Source organism: Pelophylax lessonae (genome assembly GCF_965119305.1).
Source record: "Pelophylax lessonae genome assembly, chromosome: 2".
Lineage (NCBI taxonomy): Eukaryota > Metazoa > Chordata > Amphibia > Anura > Ranidae > Pelophylax > Pelophylax lessonae.
Window position 1 is genome coordinate 62,159,873 of NC_138769.1, and position 25,249 is coordinate 62,185,121.

Here is a 25,249-nt window from a genome sequence, read left to right on the forward strand (position 1 = left end):
AATGCAAACTTCTGTCCTTCAACCATGGGTTGGCGGGGGAAGCCATTTCTGCCGGGAGAAGACATTGATTGTTGCTAGCGGCTATAGCAGCCGCTAGGATATATGCAAGTGAATTTGGCGGGCTGATTGTACCCAAGTTGATCGATTGATCAACTTGGTAAATTCAGCCTGCCCACACACAGTTCGATTCAAACCATCTATAGCTGGCCTTGCACATACTTCCTGCACCCCGTGCACTAAACAAGCAGTTAACCCTTGCTGATCAAGGGAAACAGAGCAGTGGGAGCACCACAAGGGTAGAATGTATTTAATTCCTGGTGTTGGGCTTCATTATTACTAACTTGGCTGTGTCTGGTTTTCAGTACTTCTGGCTTACAGGGTTAGAAGGCATGCAGCTAATAAAAGTTAGATAAAAGTCAGAATTGATTCTTTAACAAAAGCCAATTCATCATAACCACAGCCACCTCATTACTGTTTTTTGATGACTACTTCGTACTTTCTAAAGTAAAAAGAGACATTTAACAATATTTCACCACAGAGCGTAGAAAAGGTATTTTGAAATGTATCATTACATTGGAGCATGTGAGTTCAAACTCTTTTTGTTGGCAGGATTCCTAACTGCATGGATACAAGTGAAATCTATTAGCTCATCTAAGGCACCTGCGCACTTTAATTAACTACAGAAAAAGCAATAGATACTTGATTTGAAAGCCACAAGAGCCTGTCCTTATTTAGTGTGCACCCTCCTTTTAGTATCATGTCTGACAAGGCATGCAGAGACTTGGGACTGAACAGTCTGCACAACTGCGGTTAAGCTGAAAGTCGTCTGATGCCACTCTGTTTGTTATCGCATTTAGCACACTGGACATGGCATGTTTGGGCTTGTGGTTCTATGATTTCTAGAAAGCCATCTATTTTCACTCATCTTCATCCTTTGTTTATGTCCAGCAGGCAAACGGCTTCCTGGGCGAGCAATATCTGAATGTATATCTATATGAATATCTGAAAGCTGTGTAACAGGATTTCAATTTGATGGCTTTTTATTTTAGAAGCATAGAAGAGTAACAGCTGAAAATAACCAAGAATCATCAAGTCCATTCATTTTGAAGGTCTTGGTGATTTTGCAACATTAAAGAAGAATTCCAGGTTCGGATATTTTTACATTATTATATTGGTCCACCTTGGACCAATTTAACTATGCATATACTATTCCTGGCTGATGCCCCGTAAAGCTGGAAATCAATGAAGTAGGTACTGCTACTCCAGTGTTCTCCACTTGCTTCAGGCCCCATGCTGAATGTCTGGCCTGCTTCATTCTGAACACAGGAGGTAGTTTGCTCAGCATGGCTGCCGTTCAGAGGATGCCTTGCATTTATTGAGAAAATGCAAAGGATTCTCTGAATAGTGCCCGTACCAACTGACTGACCTCCTAAGTTAAGTAAGCAGCAGGACCTGGAAGCTAGTGGAGATCACTGGAGTATCTACTGCAGTGATTTTCAGCTTCTAGAGCAAGGGTTGGCAACCAATTACCAGCTTGCTGTTTTCGAACTCTGGCAGCTCCCACACTCATCTTCCACCCAGCACTTTGCTGTCTCTTGATCTCAGCTCTGATGAACACACTCTGGCAGGTAAGTGCTACCTTTACAGCGCTGTGTGTATGTGTGGGGGGCAGGGGTACAGGGGGGTATAGGACACTACAGTGGGGGGAGGGGTGATGTGAAGGGGCAGAGAACAAAGCATTGGGGGGTACAGGACATTACTGTGGGGGCAGGGGGCAGAGGACACTACCATGGGGATTATGTGAAGGGGCAAAGGACACTGCTTTGGGGGTACAGAACATTACTGATGGGGGAAGGCACAGAAGACACTACAATGGGGGGGGTGATGTGAAGGGGGCAAAGGACACTGTGTTGGGGGGTACATCACTGTGGGGGGAGGGGTATAGAGGACACTGCTATGGGGATTGGAGGACGCTATAGTTGGGGGGAGGTGATGTGAGGGGGCAGGGGGTGCAGATATGATGTTGGGGGGTATAGGACACTACTGTGGGGGGAGGTGGGGCAGAAAACACTACAGAGGGGATGATGTGAAAGAGGCAGGGGACACTGCATTAAGGGGGTACAGAACCCTACTCTGGGGGAGGGGGCAAAGGACACTACAGTGGGAGGATGATGTGAAGGGGACAGAGGACACTACTGTGATGATGTCTTTTATTGGAAGCTTGATAGGTTTCACTTTTTTTTTTTAAGGGCTGCGTGTTGTAGACCCCTACCACTGTTCTAGAGGCATCCTACAGGTATGGTAGATGCATTTTTACACTGGTCCACGTTGAACTAATGTAACTATGGAAAAAATATAAATTCTTCTTTAACTACTTCAATACAGGGCACTTTCACCCCCTTCCTGCCCAGATACATTTTTAGCTTTTAGTGCTCTCACACTTTGAATGACAATTACTCAATCATGCAACACTGCACCCAGACTACATTTTTGTAGTTTTTTTTCACGCAAATAGAGCTTTCTTTTGGTAGTCTTTGATCACGACTGGGTTTTTGATTTTTTTTCGATATATGTGAAAAAATAGGGAAAAATTTGAAAAAAAATTTAGTTTCTTTTATACAATTTTGCAAATAAGTAATTTTTATTCAAAGATTTGGGCCAAAGTTTATACTGCTACATATCTTTGGTAAAAAATAACCCAAATTAGTGATTATTATTTAGTCTGTATGAAAGCTATAGAGTCTACGAGCTATGGTGCAAATCATTAAAAATTGATCATGCCTGACAGTCTGGCTAGTACAAGTACCCCCAAATGCCCCTTTTTTGGAAAGCAGACATTCCTAGGTATTTAGTAAGAGGCATGGTGAGTTTTTTGAGTTTTTTGAAGTTGTGATCTTTTAATTTTGTAATCTTTTCCCAATTCTTGGGAAAATTAAGAAATCATTTTTTTTACACAAACAGGCAGGTATTTGGGTACTCTGTTGGGATGAAGATAGGTACTCAGGTATTCTGATGGGCTGAAGACAGATACTCAGGTATTCTGTTGGGCTGGAGACAGATCCTTGGGTACTCTGATGGGCTGCAGATAGGTACTCGGGTACTATGATGAGCTATAGATAGGTACTTGGGTACTCTGATGGGCTGGAGACTGGTACTCAGGTACTCTGGGCTAGAGACAGGTACTCAGGGACTCTGGGCTGGAGACAGGTACTAGGGTACTCTGGGCTGGGTACTCTGATGGGCTGGAGACAGGTACTCAGGTATTCTGATGGTCTGCAGATAGGTACTTGGGTAATATGATGGGCTAGATATAGGTACTTGGGTAGTCAGATGGGCTGGAGACAGGTACTCAGGTACTCTGCTGGGCTGGAGACAGATCTTTGGGTACTCTGATGGGCTGCAGATAGATACTCAGGTACTCTTATGGGCTGGATGCAAGTACTCAGGTTCTCTGATGGGCTGCAGATGGGTACTCGGGTACTCTGGGCTGGAGACAGGTACTCTGATGGGCTGGTGACAGGTACTCAGATACTCTGATGGGCTGGTGACAGGTATTCAGGTACTCTGAGGGGTTGTGACAGGTACTCTGATGGGCCTGTGACAGGTACTCTGATGGGCGGATGATAGGTCCTCTTTATTACTAGGGGAAATCAGTGTGTTTTACTTTGTACTTTAATCGTTAACTAGCTGTTACAGGGATCTCCTCCTCACACAGGATCAGTGTGTGAGGAGGAGAACCCGGTAACAGCTAGTTACCACGGCTTGTTTACATTCTGTGACTGGCTGTGATTGGGGACGCGTACAAGCGACATGAAAATGGACAATGCATGTGTCCAGCTGTGTTTGGACACAGCCGGTCACGTGGTAAAGAGCCATTTTTATTAGCTCTTTACACTGATTGAGTATAGGCTGTGTTCCAAGGGACACGCCTCAGCCCTGATCGCTGCGCGCTCCTGGGGGCACGCGAGGATGGCAAGAATGGGCGGACATCTTATGATGTCCTCCCGGGGGGATAGAGTGTTCCTGTGGGCATAATTTTAACATTTTTAAAGTGGTTAAAGCATTCTTTTATTTTCTGCAAAATAAGCTTTTAGACAGCTTTAATTAGATGTGTACATTATATAGGTAGTACATATATAAATATCCATTCCAAAGATCTTTACATCTATTGCTTTAAAAAGCTATCAAACATGGTTTGTGTTTATTATGAAAAGCAATGTGTACCGAAAAATGACTTCCTAAGCTCAGTAGATAAAAAAGAAGCGCTCCAGTAGTATGATGTTTGTGATGTTGGCGAGGGCGACATCAAAGTGAACCTATTGCTCTGCTCTGCATAAACAAAGAACAGGTTTGCTTAACATTCCATTCCTCTGTAATCAACAAAACCTTTTTATAAACATAACACAGAAAAGTGTTCTTGTACAGTATACATACTGTATGTTGTACTGCTTTTTATTTATATAAAGAAAGAATTCCATAGAACGGTAAGAATGAACAGGAACACTTTAGCCAATGTTCCGATAAAAGAATATCTGTTAACCCTTGACTCCTGGTGGTTCTTTAAGTGTTTGTTAATGCTGGCAGGTGGAGGTGGCATCCCAATTACATAATCGCTGTGATTGACTCTTACAGTGGTCACATGATCGGAAGCCTGTTCCATTGGTTTCCGATCACAGATACTAAGAGTTGTTGGTGACAGCTCAGTAATTTACAGGAAGCGTGCAGAAACTCACACCGCCCATTTGTGTAGCAGCTGGGCGTAAAGACCCACCTCCCACCGCATATATACATTACAATGGCAGGTAGAGGTTAAAGAGTTCTGTCTTAAAGTTAGTGTGAACACTAACTGAACAACATTTAATTTGATAGAGTATTGTTTTTCATAAACAATTGCCCTTTTTAAAAAAAATGAGATACTTTCTTCAACCTTTGTTGCATCTCATTGCTTCTGAACTCCTGCAGCCCCTGTGCAGCTACATTTTGCCTAAAGACATGTAACATATTAATGGCCGCATAAAAATCCCATGGATGAATTTCCTAAAGGTCATACGGCATTACACACACCTGACTAAGTAGGCAAGAGAAAGGAGTGCGCATCCTCCAGTACAGCACGGCACATGCTTCGAAACGCGTCGTAGTGCATCCTGGTCCTGCTGACATCATCCCGCCTTTATGCCGCTCTCCATGCTGATATCCGCTGAGGCTGTGAGAGACACTGGCCGGCTTCCTTCGCCTCATCCCGGGAGCACACACAGCAATCCCTCTAGTGGTTGCATGGACTGTTCCTCCACCTGGCGATCCAGACCTTTTCCTACAATGAGCTTGTTTTTACTTATATCTTTTGAGTAAACCCTTAGGGGGGTTCTATTAAATGTTACCAGTCCTACTACATGTATTGGCACTTCTCCTCCTTGTTCCTATCTCTCCTCCTCTTCTAGAGCCAGCTACAGCTCCCGTACAAGCCTGCCCTAGATTTTTGGACATTTTAGTTTATTAATTAATTCATTTGTATTTGCAGTTAATAGTTTTTATTTGATAGTTTTTAGTTTAGATTTAGTTAATTAGTCTTTATTTGAAGTCATCTAACAGTGTGACAACGCAGAATTACAACTGGGAGACAGGGTCGGAGTGTTTTCACCCCATAACAGGAAGTACCTGATCAAGGACCTTTATGGCAGGATTACCAGCTATTATTTTAACCACTCCTGGACCAGAAGATTTTCCCCCTTAATGAGCATTTTTTGCGATTCGGTATTGCGTTACTTTAATAGACAATTGTGCAGTTGTGTGATGCTGTACCCAAATAAAATGAATGTCTTTTTTCCCTACAAAAAGAGCTTTCTTTTGGTGGTATTTGATCACCTGTGCGATTTTTATTTTTCACAATATAAACAAAAAAAAAGCGACAATTTAGAAAAAAATATACAGTAAACCCCCCTCTGCGGGGGGTTACGTTCCGGACCCAGCCGCGAAAAGTGAAAATCCGCGAAATAGAAAAACCCTATTAAAATGCATTGTAGGCATGTTTTTTTTACTGTCACTGTACGTGTAAAAGCATTTTAAGGTCTTTAAACACACTTTTAAAACAATAGAAACTCATTTAAACATATAAAAGATACTGAGAGACATAGCAAGAGCTATGGAAAACACAAAAATATTTCATTTTTAATGATTTATATAGTAAAATAGCATTACAAAAAAAAACGCAATATACCGGGACCGCAAAAACTGAACCGCGATGGAGCGGGGGTTTACTGTATATATATTTTACTTTCTGCTATATAACATTCCCGAAAAAATAAATTTGAAAAATCAAATGTTTTCATAATTTTAGGGCAATTTGTATTCTGATATATATTTTTAGTAAAAAAAAATCCAATAAGCGGATTTTGATTGGTTTGCGCAAAAGCTATCGCGTCTACAATCTAGGGGAAAGATTTATGTCATTTTTATTCATTTATTTATTTTTACTAGTAATGGCAGCGATCACAACTAGCAGGTTAATGCAGATAAGGACTAGTAGGACAAAAGGCTAACTATTGTCCATAAGAGGGTGTTGTAAATGGTCAATTTATGCTTTTAAAAGCCTATTTTGGAAGCATTTACATACAGGTCTGCCATGTAAGTTTGACACTTACCTAGAAATCCTGAACAGACATGTCTCAGATGATGTCAAAAACCCCTGTGTACTTCAGTAATAGCCCTCAAATAATCAGCATACCCATTCCCACCATAATGTGCCATCACTTTTATTAAAACTCTGAATAAACATGAAATTTGATTACGGTGATCCCGACTACTTGCACTACAATTGTGTCCTCTTGGGACAACTCTCTGTGCTGATCGATGGAACGAGAAGCCTCAGTTGTCACCGCAGAGGGATTTTGATTCATGTCGAGCTGTAGAACAGACTACGGACAAGATGACAGTGGCCCCTGGGTTTTCTTTAGCAATCCCCAACAGTCTTTCTATTGATCGCAAGTTAAACCTGAGAGGTTATTGCTTCAGCACTGTCACGGCAAACTAGACAGACTGTCTATTCTAGCGCTCTGTCTCCAGCTAGGAAAGCAGATCCCAGCTCCTTAGCTGACCTGCAATTCCTTAACGTCCAAGTCAACCGCCTTTCAGAAATCCATATGGAATGTGACTAGTTCATAACTAAATCCCCACGTATTTAACATCACAGAAGACAAGAGCAGTGAAATATAGGAGCTGTAATTGTTTTCTGACATATGTTATCCACTTTTTTGACTAGATCTGAAACTCTCACACAGGCATGCAATCAATCCAATTTCATTTATCTTTTTTTTTGTGCTTTTAATAATTCGGCACATTAAACAGAATGCATGGGTATCTAGAAGTTTATTGATTTTGTTTGCTAAGAACAGATCCATGACTCCAAAGTTAAACTAAGAAGACACTTGTTTGGGGTCATAGAATTAAGTGAATAAGCATTGATTGGGTTTAAATAACATCTGCCTTGAATTTGTCCAGGGAAATCAAACATTTTATTTTTCTGATACGTAAAAAGAAAGCTGTAAAGTGAGGTGACAGATTTGCTATATAAAGCTGTAACTTGGTTAATCACAGCAATATAACGGCTTTATTGACCTCTATCAGGATCAAAACCCCCTAGTTGACCTAACATTAGGCTTTAAAGTCCCACTCCAGGATAAAACTACATTTTTTACCACCTCTTCTTTCCACCCCTTCTAACCTATGCTGACTTTAGCCCCTTATCTTGTGAAGCCAGCAACACTCACCCAAGTCCTCAAACAAGGGCTCTATATCGCCACCAGTTCCAGTGCAGGGGTCCACTAATCCAGTGTTTTGATGGGAGCCCAAGACCACTATGTTCCCCTGTGATGACATCAGTCTTCTTCTCTCTCCTTGGGCTTTAAAATATCAATAAAGGCATCTCATGGGGGTATTTTTTTGGATAGAGTGAAAAGAGATTTGAGCATCAGTCAGGTTTGTATTGCTGTCTGTGTCCCTTTTAGGGAGATTCACCCTCTCTAATTGTCATGTCTAACATTATCACAGAGAGCAAAAGAAAATCCCAAATTTTGGGTTGTTATCAAAACAGTAATAAAGGTGAAATCTTCCAATGGTGACACTAGCTCTGGTGACCCTGATGAAAACCAGGGATTCTCTCACATTGGAAGGATTTCCTCCTATTTCCTGTCTCGGCAATGGGACAGGAACGGAAGGAAATCTACCCATTGGGACACAGATGGCAACAAAAAAAATGTTAACTGTTCTAAATTTGCAAACAATACAGACTATACAAAGTGAGAAAAAAAAGTTTTGCTTTTTGTTCTATTTTAACCACATGTTTTTAATTTGTTGTAGGTGTAAGTGCCAAACGTTTTTCTGGTACACTTATTCCTATTGAAGGTTTTAAGTAGTAACAAGCAACTCTTTAACCATGCAGGGGTTATGGGTAAACTAATATTTTACCCAGGTGCATTAATAGGAAAAAGGTATGGTTAGATCTTGTGCAACTTATCAATAGGCGATATGACAGAAGATGAACTACGCAACCTCATGGTGGAGGCTGCAAGTCTGCACTGACTAGCTATGTCTAGTTGTGGGGAAGGGAAGATGGGAGAGGGTTTAGGCAAGGGTCCCACAGGCTCTGGTATCACAAGGACTAATTATAGAGTGCCCAGACTGGTCATGTGCAAAGTGGGGAAGGCACCAGGGTTCCCAAACTTTGAGGAACTTGGAATGGGAGTCATGTAGGATATTAGCCATGCTTTCTTTGACCATTAAGGTGGTCAAATTGCCCTTCACCTCTGCAAACAAGACAGATGGTTTCCTCCAGACCTTAGCTATGGCACGTTTAGCAGCCAAAAAAATGGTAGGTTGCCAGTTTATGCAATGCAATAGGCCAAGTTTTGTGTCTTTGCAAACTGGTGCATGAAACAATGTGTATAGAAGCCCAAAAACTCTCACTAAGCCTGGATACCACCACCATATAAGAAAAACATCACCATGCTGGCCACAGCCTTTGACACATCTATCACTGTAAGACTAGTTTGCATTTGTTATGTGGGCCGGGACCCAATACCATTGCAGTGTTTAAAATATACCCTAAAACATAGTTACCATCTGTGCTGATCTGCATGCAGTGCTCTTGCAACACTTGCTTGGTCTGTAAGTGTTGTACAAGTTCTCTAGCTCACTACTTAGTGAGTTAATAGCCTGAAACAAATACATGGGTCAGGAGTTCTGAAATGAGTGGCTGAATGCTTGAGTCAGGTCAGAGACTTGGAAAAATCATGGTAACATCTCTTTAGGGGCCTGTTCAGACCTATGCATTGAAGTAATGTGGTAAAACACATTATCAAAACTCATAATCGGGCACAGCATTTGCACCATCTATTTAGAATGACATCCCAATGCAGAAGGTGCCAAAAAATGTATGTTGTGTCATACCACAATGCACATTATGTGCTTTCTGATATGCTGGGTAAAAAAAACAAAACATCCTTTAGAACTGATTTTTGGTCTGTTGCCATGCATTGAATGAATGAAATGAATGAGAATGAATTAAGCTGCTTTAATGCAAACTACAACAACAGGCAATTCAAATAGTTGCATTTATGTGAATATATAGGGATGTGTCTTATCAATCTAATATGATTAAAGTGGGAGGATACTATATTCATGTAATTTTAATAATTTTTTACAATGATTATATGATATATGTAAATACATACCACATAGGAGATAATGATTTTATATGCATTCTTCATCTAAATTATGGAATTGTTCAATTATCTTTTTAGTTATACTTTTTTTGATAGGTTTATATGTGTACAAAGTTTCCCCCAAAGCTGGTAATTTTAGGTTTATAATACTCAAGATATTTTATCTCAGTGAACACATACATATATTGTATTGCTTTTTATATATATATGAAGTTTTTTTTACATATGAAGTTTTTTTTTTTCATTTATTAAGTCTTTTTTGATTGTTATTTTAACACATATATAGGGTCATACCTCAGACCAGATCCATTTGCCACCCAAATTATCTTTATGGCATGGGTTGTGATAATGAGAAATTGCTTTGCACATTGTTTTTGTTTTCAGTAGCTCGAGCTGACCGCGATCCCGACAAAATGGTGACCGAAGCACTTCTGGGTCTCTGAAAAGTGGCGGCAGCGGCACTTGCAACCCCCCACAAAATGGCAGCGATGGCATTTCCGGTACAGAATTTTTACATTTGCGGCAATGTGGCTACTTAAGAATGTTAGACACTTAGCGTCAGTGATAAGCAGATTCCTAGGAATATCACTGGAAGCACTATAACAATACATTAAAAAATAATGAAAACCATGAGAATGAGATGTCATTGTACGCTAATAAATGACTACAACTCAGGATAATAGGTTGAAAAGCAGCCTAAAGCCCCCTCTGAAAATATGCTGCCCTAGGCTATAGTTTACTTTGCTGTTCCACAAATCCTGATCTACATATATAGCCACATTATGTTGACATTGAAAGCATTTCTTGTAAAATTCCAAAATAGTTAAGATAGCAGTGTTGAGTATACTAATAATGTTCTCTTCCTCTCTTTTCCATCAAGATTAGATTTATTATAGTGGCGGAACTACCATAGTGGGCAAAGGCTGACTTTTGTGATTTAACATAGCAGTCTATGGCCCTCAAATCGCACCAAAATCAATGTGGCTAAAGAAGGAAGAAAAACTGTGGCACTCAGAAGTGGTTGATGTCAATCTTTGCACTTCAAAATCAGCATAAAATTAATATAGATAAGAAACGTATAAGTCCATAAAGTCCAAGCAAATTCCATAGAGTACTACAACCATAACGGCAGCTATCCCAGAGTTTACTATCTCTGTGTATAGAAGATATGTTTAGAAGCGCCCGCTAAGTGCAGTATCAAAAAAAAAGTTTCATTCCTAAATTTTTTAAAAATACTCACAAGATGTAGTCAACAATATCAGTAGAAAAGGCACTGCCACTGGAGCCCCCTTTGTAAGATCCACTGTTGTTCTCCTTGCAGCCGTGGATAAAAGAGATGAAGTCAGGATGCAGGCTACCCACTGGGAGATTCAATGCAGGCCTGTAGAAGAAGAATTTATACTTCCCGTGCTTAGCCCGTTACAGCACTGATCCTTCCCATGTGATGTCAAATCCGCCAACATGTCTGCTCTAAGCCGGCCCAGAGACTTCCTGTTCTGTGTATATAGCATCCTGGCTTCATTTCTTCCATCCAGAGCCGCGCAGAGAACACCAAAAGTGCCTTTTTTACTGATGAGCGATTGTGTTGACTATATCTTGTGAGTGTTTTTAACCATTTATGAATTAAACTTGTCTTTAATACTGCACTTAACTGGAACGTCTTTACTTTGTTCTTAACTCACTGAAATGAATGTGTTTTGATGTGTCATGCAACTTTATGTGTGTAAAGGGCCCCGAGATCTGTGAGAAGGGCCCCAGGCTTGGATGGAAGTGGTCCCGGTGGTCAGAGGGGCCCTTCATGCTTTCTTGCATCGGGGCCCTGAAGGATCTAGTTATGCCTTGGATTCATGAAAACAATACTCAAGGTCCAATGCTTAGGGCAGCAAGCTAAGAGGACAGCAGAACGTTTCAAAATGTACAAATTGTGATAGTTTTTCCTTATTTTGCTTTCATTCAACAGTTTAGCAGCAGATAGTTTTCTGTGTGCACAGGCAGCTAAATACTGTCTCTGGACCAACACTTTCCGCCCCATACAAAGTAGCCAATTAACTGTGGCCAATGTGTGTGGCCAAAATTCTGCAGAAACGCTGACCCTAAACCACATTGGCTGCCTCCAGGGTCAGCTTTATTTGCATGTAACCACTCAGATGAGAAGTTACATGGGAACACCAATGGTACAGGCTACAGATTTGTACAGAGTACAAATCTGACAGCCACCATCAACAGCGGCAGCTATTCACACACAGTTTACAACCCTTGGTAAGAATCTACTGATTCTTGCCAGTGGCCTCCCCTTGTCACTTGCCGTGTGAATTTAGCCTAAAATTTAGCCTACACATGTTTGTGGATATTCTTTTTAGGTCTCTTAGAGTAATAAAATATATAATGTCAGCTGAACATTTTTTCCTTTAACATGAAAGCTGAGAGTGGTCCCAGCATGCACTCTCAGTAGAAAATGTTTATATTATGCTTTGGAAGATGTATAGTATCATTCACAAACAGTGGGATGTCACCAGCAAATCAATTAAACATAATTCTACATGGATACTGCCCAAAAGACCGCTTTCCATCAGTGAGCACTGGGTAAAATGAGCCATTGCTGTGCATTTTCAGCATCATTTACTCCATTCCTTTATTAAACAGATCCTGAAACCCTTGGCCAATTACCCATAGACAAATGCTCAAAAAAGGCACACCATAATTAATCATAAGAGGCTAAAGGAGTTTCTTAAATAAATTACCTCTGGCTTAATGGGTTTAAAGTAAATATTATATCTGAACAAATGCTGATCTTATCGTTCTGATTTAAAACATGAAATGATGGCAGACTTCTCCTGACGACAAATATTCCTACACAGCTCATGTGGAAGCATTAGTAAAGAATATATACGGACATAGATATTTCTACATGGAACTTCCTAAAGAGTTCAATTAGGGGTTATCAGGAGAACATCCTATTTGTACAGATTTTTATTCTTCTGTAAAGCCAATCATTAGAATCAGAAGGGAACAATTAGACGTTTTGCTTAGGGTTCCACTATCAGCGCATCATAGTGCAAAGCACATATTTTTAACCACTTAAGCCCCGGAAGATTTTACCCCCTTCCTGACCAGGGGGTTTTTTGTGATTTTTTACTGCGTGACTTTAACGGACAATTGCGCGGTCGTGCAACGCTGTACCTAAACAAATTTCACATCCTTTTTTTTCCACAAACAGAGCTTTCTTTTGGTGGTATTTGATCACCTGTGCGATTTTTTGATCATGCGCTATAAACAAAAAAAGAGCGTAAATTTTGCAAAAATAACAATATTTTTCACTTTTTTTTATATGAAATTCCCCCCCAAAAAAATGTAAAAATCAAAATTTTTAAAATTTTCAGCCAATTTGTTTTATGCTACATATGTTTGGTGAAAAAAATCACAAAAAGCATATTTTGATTGGTTTGCGCAAAAGTTATCGCGTTTACTAACAAAGGGAAAGATTTTTGTCATTTTTGGTGTTTTTTTTTAACGAGTAATGGCGGTGATCTGCGATTTTTTTTTGCGGTACTTCGGCATTGCAGCGGACAGATCGGACCCTTGACTGACATTGTTGACACTTTTGGGGGTACCAGTGACATTACTGCAGTAATCAGTGCTATACATATGCACTGTTACTGTAAAAATGACACTGGCAGGGAAGGGGTTAACTGTATTGGAGAGGGAGGGGTCAAGTGTGTCCTAGGGGGCGTGTTTCTAACTGTAGTGGGACATGGCTACTAGTGTAAAAACAGAGATCAACGGTCCTACATAGTAGAACCGTCTGATCTCCATTTTTACACAGGGGAGAATGACAGGCGGCTTGTTTACATAAGCCGCCCGCCTTTCTCCCGCTCTACCGACGGTCGTAGTGTGACCCGATGTCCGCCGGTCACACTCCCGGACTCCTCTGTGAACGAGCCGAGGCCGAGGCCCGCTATTGGCTCAAAACCCGGGGTGACAGGCTAGCTATGTAGATCTACGTCACTCTGCCTGGCCGGGGCTGAATGCCGCAGTAAATATATTGTGCGCAGGCGGCAACCGGTTAAACAGTTTATAATACATATCAGTTTATGATGTGTTTGTGTATAGACATTAACAGTGAAATGTAAAACTTAAAGCCCAATTCAAGTTCTAACACACACCATGCACAGCGGTACCCCGTAACCCCCTTTCCCCCAACAGAAATCTATTTTCTTTTTTCTGGGGTCTTCGGCCCTCTTCACTCTCTTTTTCCTTTGGTAATAGTAGATTCTAAATGCTGCAGAGGTCATAAGGATACAGGGCTGTTCTCTGCAGTATTCTGCTGTGAGCCCAGTGTAGCTTGATGATCATACCTAGGAGGTTTATTGGAATTGACTTGGAAATGAAGGTATTTGAAATCACTTGACAGGTCACTACCAGAATTGGGCAATTCTTTAGTAAAGGCTCACCTGCAATGTAGAAAAATGCAGTGTGCTTCACATCATGTTTATGAGTCAAGCATGCTGAAGTCATTGACTGCCAAGAGAGGAAGAAGGAAGGAAGGGGTGCTGCATGGTCAGATACGTGGACAGGATGCAGAAAATATGAATGCTCTGGGGTGGGGCCACTAGTCCTTCCTGATTGAGGAAGGGGAAGCACCATCAGCAGCAATTTAATAGCTCAGAAGGTAAGGAGAGCCCACGGTGGTGTGTGTCCATAGCCTAGGGACTGGTTGTATTGTGAGCAATTAGGGGGTCTTGACTGGCCAGCAATGGACCCAGAGAAATATGTAAATTACTAGATACACTTGCAGTCTCACTAAAGTGGTAAGGAGTAGGTAAGTGCCAGCTAGGTACACTGTCGGTTTTACTGGAATAGAGTGTGGATGATAGCCAGGTGCTCAGTAAGTGAAGTTGGAATCATAGATAGATGGGATCGCTGTGTCACTAAAATGGTGGTAGACTTTGTAGACTATGGACCTAGCTTTCAGGCCCCTCGCACTTTCAGCACAGTTTGATCACATTTGACCACACCATTTGCTGCCTTCATTCTCAGGATTTACAATTTTCAGAAGTTCCCAGATGTCTTGATGAGGTACCCCAAGGGGCTCATAGGAAGTGGAAGGAGAATGTGTGGGGCTTACTTGGTCCTAGAGAGGGTGAGTAATGTTTGGTAAAGTGTTATTTTTTTTTCATCTAACCCCTAATCAACTAACATTCTTGATATATCAGACTCTAGATGATTTATTTATTAACAAATTGTATATAAACATTTTGCATTGCAATTTATCCAGTGAAAGTGCATGCACATTCGTTCTGTGTGAATGGGGAAATAAACAAGTGGTATTAGGCTTTTTCCTATGCTGGTCCAATGGTATTAATTGGTTTAAAATGAAAAATATCGGTTTTGACCTCTACGCACCAGGCACCACAGGATTATCTGCATCAGCCCCCCCCCCCCCAGCTCTGGTTTGTTAGTTCCAACCTAAAGCGGAGTTCCGGGCATGAATACTTTTTTTTCAATAAACATACCCCCGGGACAGTCAGGGCTAGTACATTCCACAATGGCTAGCCTCTGATCGGTCCCGGTTCGCACTTACCTGCAAGAAGAAATACTCACTTATAAAATTTCTTCTCCAGCGTTGCCATCTCTGTTGTGGGCAGCTGAAGATGGCGCGATCCTCTTCTGCGTCCTCTTCCGTGTCTTCTTCTCCCAGAATGCGCCTGCACCGGCCCCTCTCGTCACTTCCGGTGCAGTGCCGCATTCCTCCACAGATTCTGGGCATGCCGAGCGGGGCCGGTGCCATAGCATTGATTCCTGGGAGCGATGACGTTCAGCTCCTAGGAATCAATGCAAGCCAGGAAGTGACGGCGGAGCCGTGGCACAGAGGGAGGAAGTGGAGAATAGGTGAATATTTTCTATCTACAATTACAAGGTGAGTAAAAAAAAAAATATACCTAACTATCCAATTCCTTTTCAGGTGAAGAAGATCCAGCGGATGGGCACAAAATCTATTAGGTTGATTTTGTGCCCGGAACTCCGCTTTAAAGGATACGTTCACCTTTTGGAACATGTTACATCTGTTATCATCTTCTCCGGGCACCCGCTGTCACTCTTTGAAGAAAAATGCCTACCCTGCCACGTTAGAGTCCTCTGTGAATGGGAAACTACAAGTCCTTTGCAGCTGTTGGCTTGTAGTTTTCAATGAAATACCATGGTGCTGTGGAGTGCTGTGGTAGTTCATTTATTCTTCCCGTCAGTGTGTATCTACTTGCTTGTACGAGGTACGAGCATACAGATAAACTGACAGGTCTGCAAGAGACCTGCATGGCATCAGCAATCTGCTGATCACTGGCGCAATGCTTTACAGACTCCCAAAACAAAAAAAAGTAAATGCGCATTTTTTTACCTGCAAAAAAATGTGCAATTATTTTTTTAACGTATAAGTGCAGTGCAGACACTAACATCGCCATCCTGATTTTATTTTAGATGATGTGGACCTCAAAAACATAAAAGCTACTGTCTCTTGCATTTGTTACCCCAACATTTCATATTCCCTATATGTGCTTACTGTACCATGTACTTGTATGAGAAAGTATCCTATTCTCTTTGTATTGCTTTCTTTATGTGAAATCTCAACTGTTCATGTTGTCCCCTTGCTTTCCTATTAAAAACTGACCACACTAAGCAGGAGCACACTTCGTGGTCAGTTCTCTAGCTGTGCTGGGAACTCAGTGTACTTTCCTCCAATGATCAGACTTGTCCTGACATGCCCCTCCTTCACAGCCAATTACTGGGAAGCTCAGTGTGCTGCTGCTTCTCCTCCTCCCCCCAGCTCTTACTGTATGCAGCTGAGAACAGAGGGAATGTGATTACTTTGAAAAAAGGGAAAAAAAGGAATTTATAATGTTTTTTTTTTTTTTGTATATCTATGCGAAAATGTTTTGCCTTTCATTTCTATTTTAAGCTGGGTTGTTTTATCATTTACAATCACTTTAACCAAGGTGGTATTGTGTTGCAGATGGTGTAGCCAATTAATTGCAATTTTAGATAATAAAGAATACAGTAAGGGACCATCATTTTGCTTTGTAATGGCCACATCCATTAAATTGATTGGAGATTCTGGTGGAGATGTTCCTAACCACTAGTGTCCAAAAAGCCTATAATCGATATACCTGCTAATAACAAGAAGCATTTTTTTTTGTTCAGGTTTATTAGAAACCAGTAAGTAACGACAAGGGTTAAAGTATATTTATCAATTTACAGTACATGTGGACCAACTGGAAGTTTCTACCTATTTACTCTTCTAATCTGTAAGGCTGTTATTACTGTATTTTCCATGGCAGTATGATTGAAATATGAGTAAAAAGGATATATATCAACTTTCATGAAAATAAATCTGGTAGATTCCTAGTAACGTAAACTGAGGGTGAATTTGTAAGTTAAACACGGGATAATATAAACATTGAGGTTAGACCAAACTTGGGCTGTGCCGCCCTGTAATGTAAAAATGACTTTAGCACAGAAAACATGTGTCTGCCACTCACAAGAAGAATTACAGGAGGTGTGTATAGCAAAATCCCTGACTGCGAGAGGGAAAGTATGCTGCACTGGAAACCTTTAATGGTTGAAACATTCGTGCTGATCGTCAATAGAGTCCACATTAGTATATGGCATCTTTATAATTCATAGGTTTCCTAATTCATAAGTCATACACACATGTGCAATTTAAAGCATTGGTACCGATGTATAGCCGACTTTTCGTCTTCAGTATCAAATAGCTAAGTTTATCTTAATAAGGGAAAATGTTCTGCTTCCATCAGTAAGAGCAATCATTCTTGTGTCTCATGTATCAGGCATAGGATTCAGTGGTGCCGCCATAGACAGCTTTCCGCTGACTCCCAATGGACAAGCACAGACAGCAAATTACTCTGCCTGCATATCAGCAGTCATCTAAAGCTTCAGGCACTAACATTCTTAATAGGTTATATTTATTTATCTGCAGTAGAACTTTTGTTTCTATAATTCCTGTTTAACTCTAAGCTCCCCCCCCTCCCCCAGTCCCCCCTACACATTAACCATTTGCTGGTATTAAATTAATACATTTAAATTCCCTTTGTACTAACCTACATTTGCAATCCCCATTATTTTCTCTTCTTTTGTTTAGAAGATGAGGGGTGCTCTTTCGTGTGACCATTTCACTTCCTGCATGTCCACCAGCATGTCCACCAGCAGTGTCCAATCAGGACCCAGAAGAGGAATTTCAATGGTGACGTCAGTGTGAGAGGACCATTGGGGACTGACCAGAGCAGGCACACCTGCAGTATTGGATTACAAGTCCCCTGCAGCCAGAAACACCACCAGAAGGGGATCCAGGAATAATTAAAAATACAAACCTTACGGCTCGCTCCCACAGTTTTCCTCCTCTTCATGCAACTGGTCCTCCAAAGCCCTTTACTTCACTGCCCGGTTGGTCGCAGCCTTCTGACGTTATGCAGGACCAGTAGTTCTACATTACATGGAAAGATGGCGAAAGCCCACAACCCCCCTACCCCTTGTGGCCTGGCAGGGGTCAAGGCTGAGACTGCCACTTATATACACACAGCAGGTCTTGTTCTGATGTGCGGCTCCTGGGATCTTCTGCTCTTATAGCAGATCACGTCAATCACATTTCTTTTTATACAAAGTGTGCAGGACTCACTGGGTTTGATTTCCTAAAGGTAAATAGGCTGTCCATTTGGAAGGGAAGTTACACTTTGCCAGGACATTTTTCTTAATCTTAGTAAATGAGGTGAAATTTCACATTGCATACAATAACCAATCACATGCAAGTAAAACAAAAACAGTCTTTATACTTGCACATTATTGGATGATTTAAGTCAACAGAACTTCGCTTCATTTACTAAGTTAGGGGAAAATTATCTTGCAAAGTGCAACTTCCTTTGCAAAATGAACAGTCTATTTGCCCTTAGTGAATCAACCCCACCGATTGTTGCTGGTTGGTATGGTTAAAAGAATGCCATATTTAATTTTATATGACAGATTAGGTTTTAGAAAAACATGGCTAGCTGGCTACAGTTTGAAAAAGAGATCTTTTTCTTTAGTTACAGAAAGTAAAAAATAGTGTATGCAATTGAATTTGTTATATCATTGTTTTAACTAAAGTGGATGTACCCTTTAAACATAAACAACTAGAGCAATTAATAATAAACCAAAATTCACTTTTTCAATCACACAGCTTTAAAAACATGAATTGCATTGAAGCAAGACCGAAAGAAAGAAGCCCATAAATAAAGCAGAGGACAAGATGACTTTCTACAATGAAGGAAGTCCAAGGAGAATGTGGAATGTTCTCCTGCTGTGCCAACACCTGGTAACTTACTTATTAAGTATGAAGACCTGGATTGTTTAGTTGGGGCAAACAGTGAGCAAGGAAAGCCCTGTAAACTTTTCATTTAATGTACTTAGTAAACTAATCATGTTCCATTTTTGAATGCTGACAGCCTGAGCTTTGACTTTAAAGAATGGTGTTACCAAGTCCTCAGACCCCTGCGGTGATGCCACATGTGAACTGTTTCCATTAATATTTTCTATGGTTAGTGTTCAGTGAAGAATAGCCCAGCATGGGCTGCAACTCTAGAGGAAGTGAACTGGTTAATGTACGTGTTCTGTGCTGGGAATACCAATTCCATTCAGAAACAATGGCTGGATTTGTTATCTTGAAGCATAACAATATAACATTGCAGATAATTATTAAGACAACAAAAAGTTGATTAGTTTTACTGTTTTCATAGATAAAATGGGGGGGGGGGGTTGCTGATAAAGTCAGTGAACAAGGGCAATATACTTTTTTTAAAGGAGATCTTACTCTAAAGTCAACGAGGGGCTATGGAGGTCAGTCAGTTGGATGCAGAGTAACAATCTGCCCAGTGCCAAGCCTCGGACCAAAAAAAATGCGGAAAGCTTCACAGACCTGTATATTCAGTTCAGCCAGAAGAACAAGGTAAAGCCAGAAATGTGGCAAAAAACCAAAGTTACCAATCAAGATTGAATATTCCATGTGATAAAAAAACAGGTAAGGTCTCATTTTGCTGCATGTTCACCGAAACGAACATAGCGCCAAACTCCTTTGCTATCTAAGGGAGCCAAATATTATTTTTTTCCCTGGCATTTCTGAAGTCTAACGTGCATGTTTTTTTTTTTTTTTTTTAAAGTGTATGGTTAGCTGGGCACTGTCAAGGGGGACATGTCCCAATGCAAAGAAAAAATACAGTTCAGCGGAGAGATGTGACCTAAAGGTCAATATTTAAAACACTCAGGTACATCCAATAATATGCCTTGGAGTTGGTTGCCTAGGCAGACCATACACGTTGCAAATTTCTTTCCTGCAACCACAGGTAGCAGGACAGAAATTTGCATGATTCCCCCATCAACACAGACAGTGCAGACGGGAAAATCCCTCCTGCCAAGCAAATGGGGGGGGGGGGTGGAGGGCATGGGCAGGGAAAGACAGCAGCCACAAGCTGCTAGCAAGCATCCTAAGAGAATCCGGCAGGCTGGTTGTACCCAAGTTGATCCACCAAGCAACTTGGTACATTCAGCCTGCCCATTAATGGTTCGAATCTCGGCCAGTTCCTGCTGAACCACACGAGATTCGAACTGTGTATGGCCAGCCTTAAGCCTGCATGTTAAGTTCCTGATGCAGTACATACTAATCCTTTAAAAGTGGAATTGTTTATAATATAGTTGAGTTCATCATCAGGTACAGTGGGTCGTAATTGTCAGCATTGTCCAGCAGAGCTTATTTTAATTTATGTAAATTTACATTTGGATTACATTTTATATTACAGTTGGGGTTGTAATTGACTTTGGATTTACATTGCCGGGCAATTTTAATCTTTTTCAATAAAGGACATTTTTATTGGTGTGGGTTTAATTTCCTTTTCTATTTTTTGTGAAAGAGTAATACGTTGTACTGTGTACTCTAAATGTTCATGTGGTGGTGGATATCCGCCCTTGTTCTAATGGGGCTTCTAGATTACAATAGGTCCCCTCTGCACACCCTAGCATCTCTTTAGAAGACAGGATGGGGGATTTAGGCTATTGTCCTATCAACAGGAAGACAAAGTGCCTTGCAGGATGGAAAGGCTTTGAGCACCCCCTCCAATAAAACTGACCTGCCACAACATCAACCAACTGCACCCAACAATGCTGCTCCAATGCAACTCTTGTTTGAAATGAAAGATCCCAACCAGCTTCTGTATAGGAAAAAGCTAGCGGAGGGGGCTGGGGAATTGAGGGTTCTTGTAGCTGGGCTGGCTGGCCAGGAAAAGAAAGGGGCAGTAAGCATGCAGTCCCCCCTGGCCTGAACTATATCAGGCCACATGACTTCAACATTAAGAACCTTGCCAGGGAAAACATCAAAGTCTCACTCTTTTGCAAGAAATCTTGCCCTCATGTTAAGAGGAAAAGGGCCTTATTTCCACATAATTTCCTTCAAAACAGACGTGGGGGGTTTCTGGGAAATTTATTGAAATCTAGAAGGTCCCTTTAACATAAGAGGGCCGCCAGACATCTGACCCACCCAATGCAAATGAGTATGGGGTATATAGTACCACTTGTTACCAATTAAAATAAAACAATAAGTAAAAAACAAAACAAATGCATGTTCCATGATGTAATCTAAACCTCAATCAAGTCATCTATGACAGCACCCCAGATTTCGGGTGACATTATTGACCAATTATAGTCAAGACCATATGTAATCAAATATGTCACACAACATCCCCACCATCTTGTTTACAAACAGAAGCCACTGAGAATTTGTCATGCCATTGAGTGCCGGGTCACACTTATGCGATGCGGGAAGGCTGCGAATTCGCAGCCTGTTCCCGCATCGCAAACGCACCCTTGGCAGTTCACACTGCCATATGCAATACTCTGGGGGTGTCAATGAAATTCTAACGACACCCAAAGTTTGATCGCATATCGCAGTGCGATCTTTACAGTTCACACAGGATCGGATCGCACAAGTGTGAACCACTGTGCGATCCGATCCTGATGCAGCTGAAAAAAGGGTCCTGTGCGACAAAGTGTATGGCTGAATTCGCACCGCACAGCCGATCGCATGTAATGAAGGAGCAGTGCACTCCGATATTACATGCGATCGCCACAGCCGCAAGAGTGTGAACCGGCACTTAGCCTCTACATTACAGACTTCTGGATGATTTGTGTACAAACATCAGCTGTAGGTTTAAGTGGACATACTGGCCCATTTGTTCACCTTTTTGCTGAAGTGCAGGTAGACTGGGTTCAGTTCGACCTGAACCTGAAGCTCATAATGATAACAGCCTAAGGTATGTCTGTTTAATGGACTGCTATATTTATCTTTTAACCCCTTCAATACAGTGCCCTTTCACCCACTGGGGCACTAACGGGCGGCACTGATAGACACTGATGGGCAGCACAGATGAGCAGGCACTGACTGACAGCACTATGGGCACGAATGGTGGGCACTGATGGTGGGCATTGTGGGCACTGATGGTGGGTACTAATGATAGGCACTGTGGGCACTGTTTTTTAACTTTCTGTAATCAGGGCACCGATAATCAGTGCCCTGATTACCTGTCCTAGACTTTTCTTTGAGGAGGAGCTGCTGATCGTCTCTCCTCACCACACACTCTGACAGACGATAAATGGCACTTCCTCATTTACATGTAACTGGCTGTGATTGGACACAGCCGATCACATGGGTAAAGAGCCAAGTCATTGGCTCTTTAGCAAGATCGGGGTCCTAGCAACACAGCGCTGCCATGATCGCCACACTGCACACCCCCGCAGGTGTGCGAGAGAGGTCGTTCTGGGGCACCATCATATGACGTCATCCCAGAACGACAACCACTCTGCCGTCATTTGACTGTGGGCAGACGGTAAGTAGTTAAAAAAAAAAAATAATTGAATATAGTGATAAACATCTAATGCTGATATACTGTACAGTAGGTTATGTAATAAGGTTGTATTTCAAGGACGTACGTTTTGGGGACATTGGTTGCAGGTAAATTCACAGGACAATACTGTAGAGAGCAGCAACATGTCATTTCATGGTCCTAAGATCTGCAGCATTTAGGACCTAGTCAATGCCAGAAAAAGAAGTAGATATGTATTGCCATGTGACTGGATTGAAGTCCAATTACAAAATAATACATATGTATATCAATTTAAAAAAAGGTGTGTAGGTTCTCCATAGGAGGGGTTTGCATGAACTAGGAAGATAGCCCTGAGCTGAAATTAGACCTTACAATTACAAAATAATATATATGTATATTCATTTAGAAAAAGGGGTGTAAGTGCTCCATAGGAGGGGTTTGCATGAACTAGGAAGATAGCCCTGAGCTGAAAAAGGACTTTAATCTCCCAATGAAGGGAAATCTTTATCCAAAACAATATACTACATTCTTTTGTAAGAAGCCCTTATGATTAATGTAATGACTTGTGCACTCATTTAGACCTTTTTTAGATGTTAACTACACATATTATAGCTCACTTACTTCAGACATTAGTATTTACAGTTATTTAATAAGGTAGAGAAAGAAGCAATGATAATGTGCAAAGTGCAGTATGACCGTGGTTGTGTACTTGCTTTATGTATTTGTTGGTGTCAATCATTCATCATACTGCATCCCTCTTTTACTAAGACAGACCTAAGGTCAGGCATAAATTATACACTGCAAGCAGGAAATCCCTACTTGTACCAAAAATACCACCAAGGTGGTAAAGTGAGATTTTCCATTATATTGCATTTGTGGGGCATGCTAGGGCACAAGAAAATTATCATATATATGTTCATGACATTGATGTTGTTCTTATAAATAAATAATCAAGAGCACCTATAAAAGATTATCTGTGTCTTGGTATGAATACTTTTGGTATCCCTGCCTTCCACAAGCTGAGATTCCTCCTGGCATGATGAGATATGACAGGCGAGATAATGACAAGCAATGATCATTCTATTGTTTCTGTGCTAATTTACACATCAAAGAACCAGTAGAAATATATTAAGACATATCCTGTTGGCAAACCTCTGTGTACTGAAACAAGTAAATAAATGCAGCTGCACATAATATTGCGCACATTCCCTTCTAAGAGCTTGATTTTTTACTATAATCATGTACAATTAGATGTGTTTTCCAACCTAAATACCACAAATTCATTTGTAGAGTAATACTGAGGTCTACCACTCCAACAATCCCCTCTTTTTTTTCTCCACGGAGCTGTCTTTTTTAATTCTTGCTCCAGAAACCTTATAATGCAAGCAACATTGTTCAGTACACAGGGCAGCTGTGACTATTTAAAAATACACTTTAAGTGACTCTCCAAGTCTGTATTCCTAAAGCAGAACTTCACTCTCTCAGTGACTATTTGTAAACCATATGCAGTTAGCATTAGTAAATAGATAGGAAAGTACACTGCTCAAAAGAATTAAAGGAACACTTTGAAAACTCATTAGATCTCAATGAGGATAAACATCATGCTGGATATCTATACTGATATGGACTGGGTAATGTGTTAGGAAGTAAAGGTGTTTGATGGAAATAAAAGGTATCAACCTACAGATGGCTGAATTCAAAGACACCCCGAAAATGAAAGTGAAAAAATTATGCAGCAGGCTAGTCCATTTTGTGAAAATTTCGTTGCAGCAACTCAACATGGTACTCAGTAATTTGTATGGCCCATTCCATCCACGTGCTTGTATGCATGCCTAACAATGTCGGGGGAAGGATCCTAATGAGACAACGGATGGTGTCCTGGGGTATTTCCTCCCAGATCTGCACCAGGGCATCACTGAGCTCCTGAACAGTCTGAAGTGCAACCTGGCAGCATCGGATGGACCGAAACATAATGTTCCTGGGGTGTTCTATTGGATTTAGGTCATGTGAGCGTGGGGGCCATTCAATGGTATAAAGTCCTTCATCCTCCAGGAACTGGCTGCATGCTTCCGCCACATGAGGCCAGGCATTGTCGTGCACCAGGAGGAACCCACTGCACCAGCATAGGGTCTGACAATGGGTCCAAGGATTTTATCCCGATACCTAATGGCAGTCAGGATGCTATTGTCCAGCCTGTAGAGGTCTCTGCGTCGCTCCATAGATATGCCTCCCCAGACCATCACTGACCCACCACCAAACCGGTCATGCTAAACAATGTTACTGGCAGCATAACATTCTCCACAGCTTCCCCAGACCCTTACACATCTGTCACATGTGCTCAGGGTGAACCTGCTCTCATCCGTGAAAAGCACAGGGTGCCAGTGGCAGACCTGCCAATTTTGGTTTTCAATGGCAAATGCCAATCAAGCTGCATGGTGCCAGGCAGTGGGCACAGGGCCCACTAGAGGATGTGGGCCCTCAGACCACTCTCATGATGTCTGTTTCTGATTGTTTGATCAGAGACATTCACACCAGTGGCCTGCTGGAGGTAATTTTGCAGGGCTCTGGCAGTACTCATCCTGTTCCTCCTTGCACGGTCCTGCTGATGGGTTAAGGACCTTCTAT

General features: G+C 41.4%; 1 protein-coding gene across 2 annotated transcripts in view; it reads right to left on the minus strand.

Annotated features, from left to right (window-relative positions):
* The window catches only part of EPHA3 (EPH receptor A3), a 499,175-nt gene that overhangs the window by 233,541 nt on the left and 240,385 nt on the right, over positions 1–25,249 (minus strand). The gene's annotated exons all lie outside the window — the stretch shown is intronic.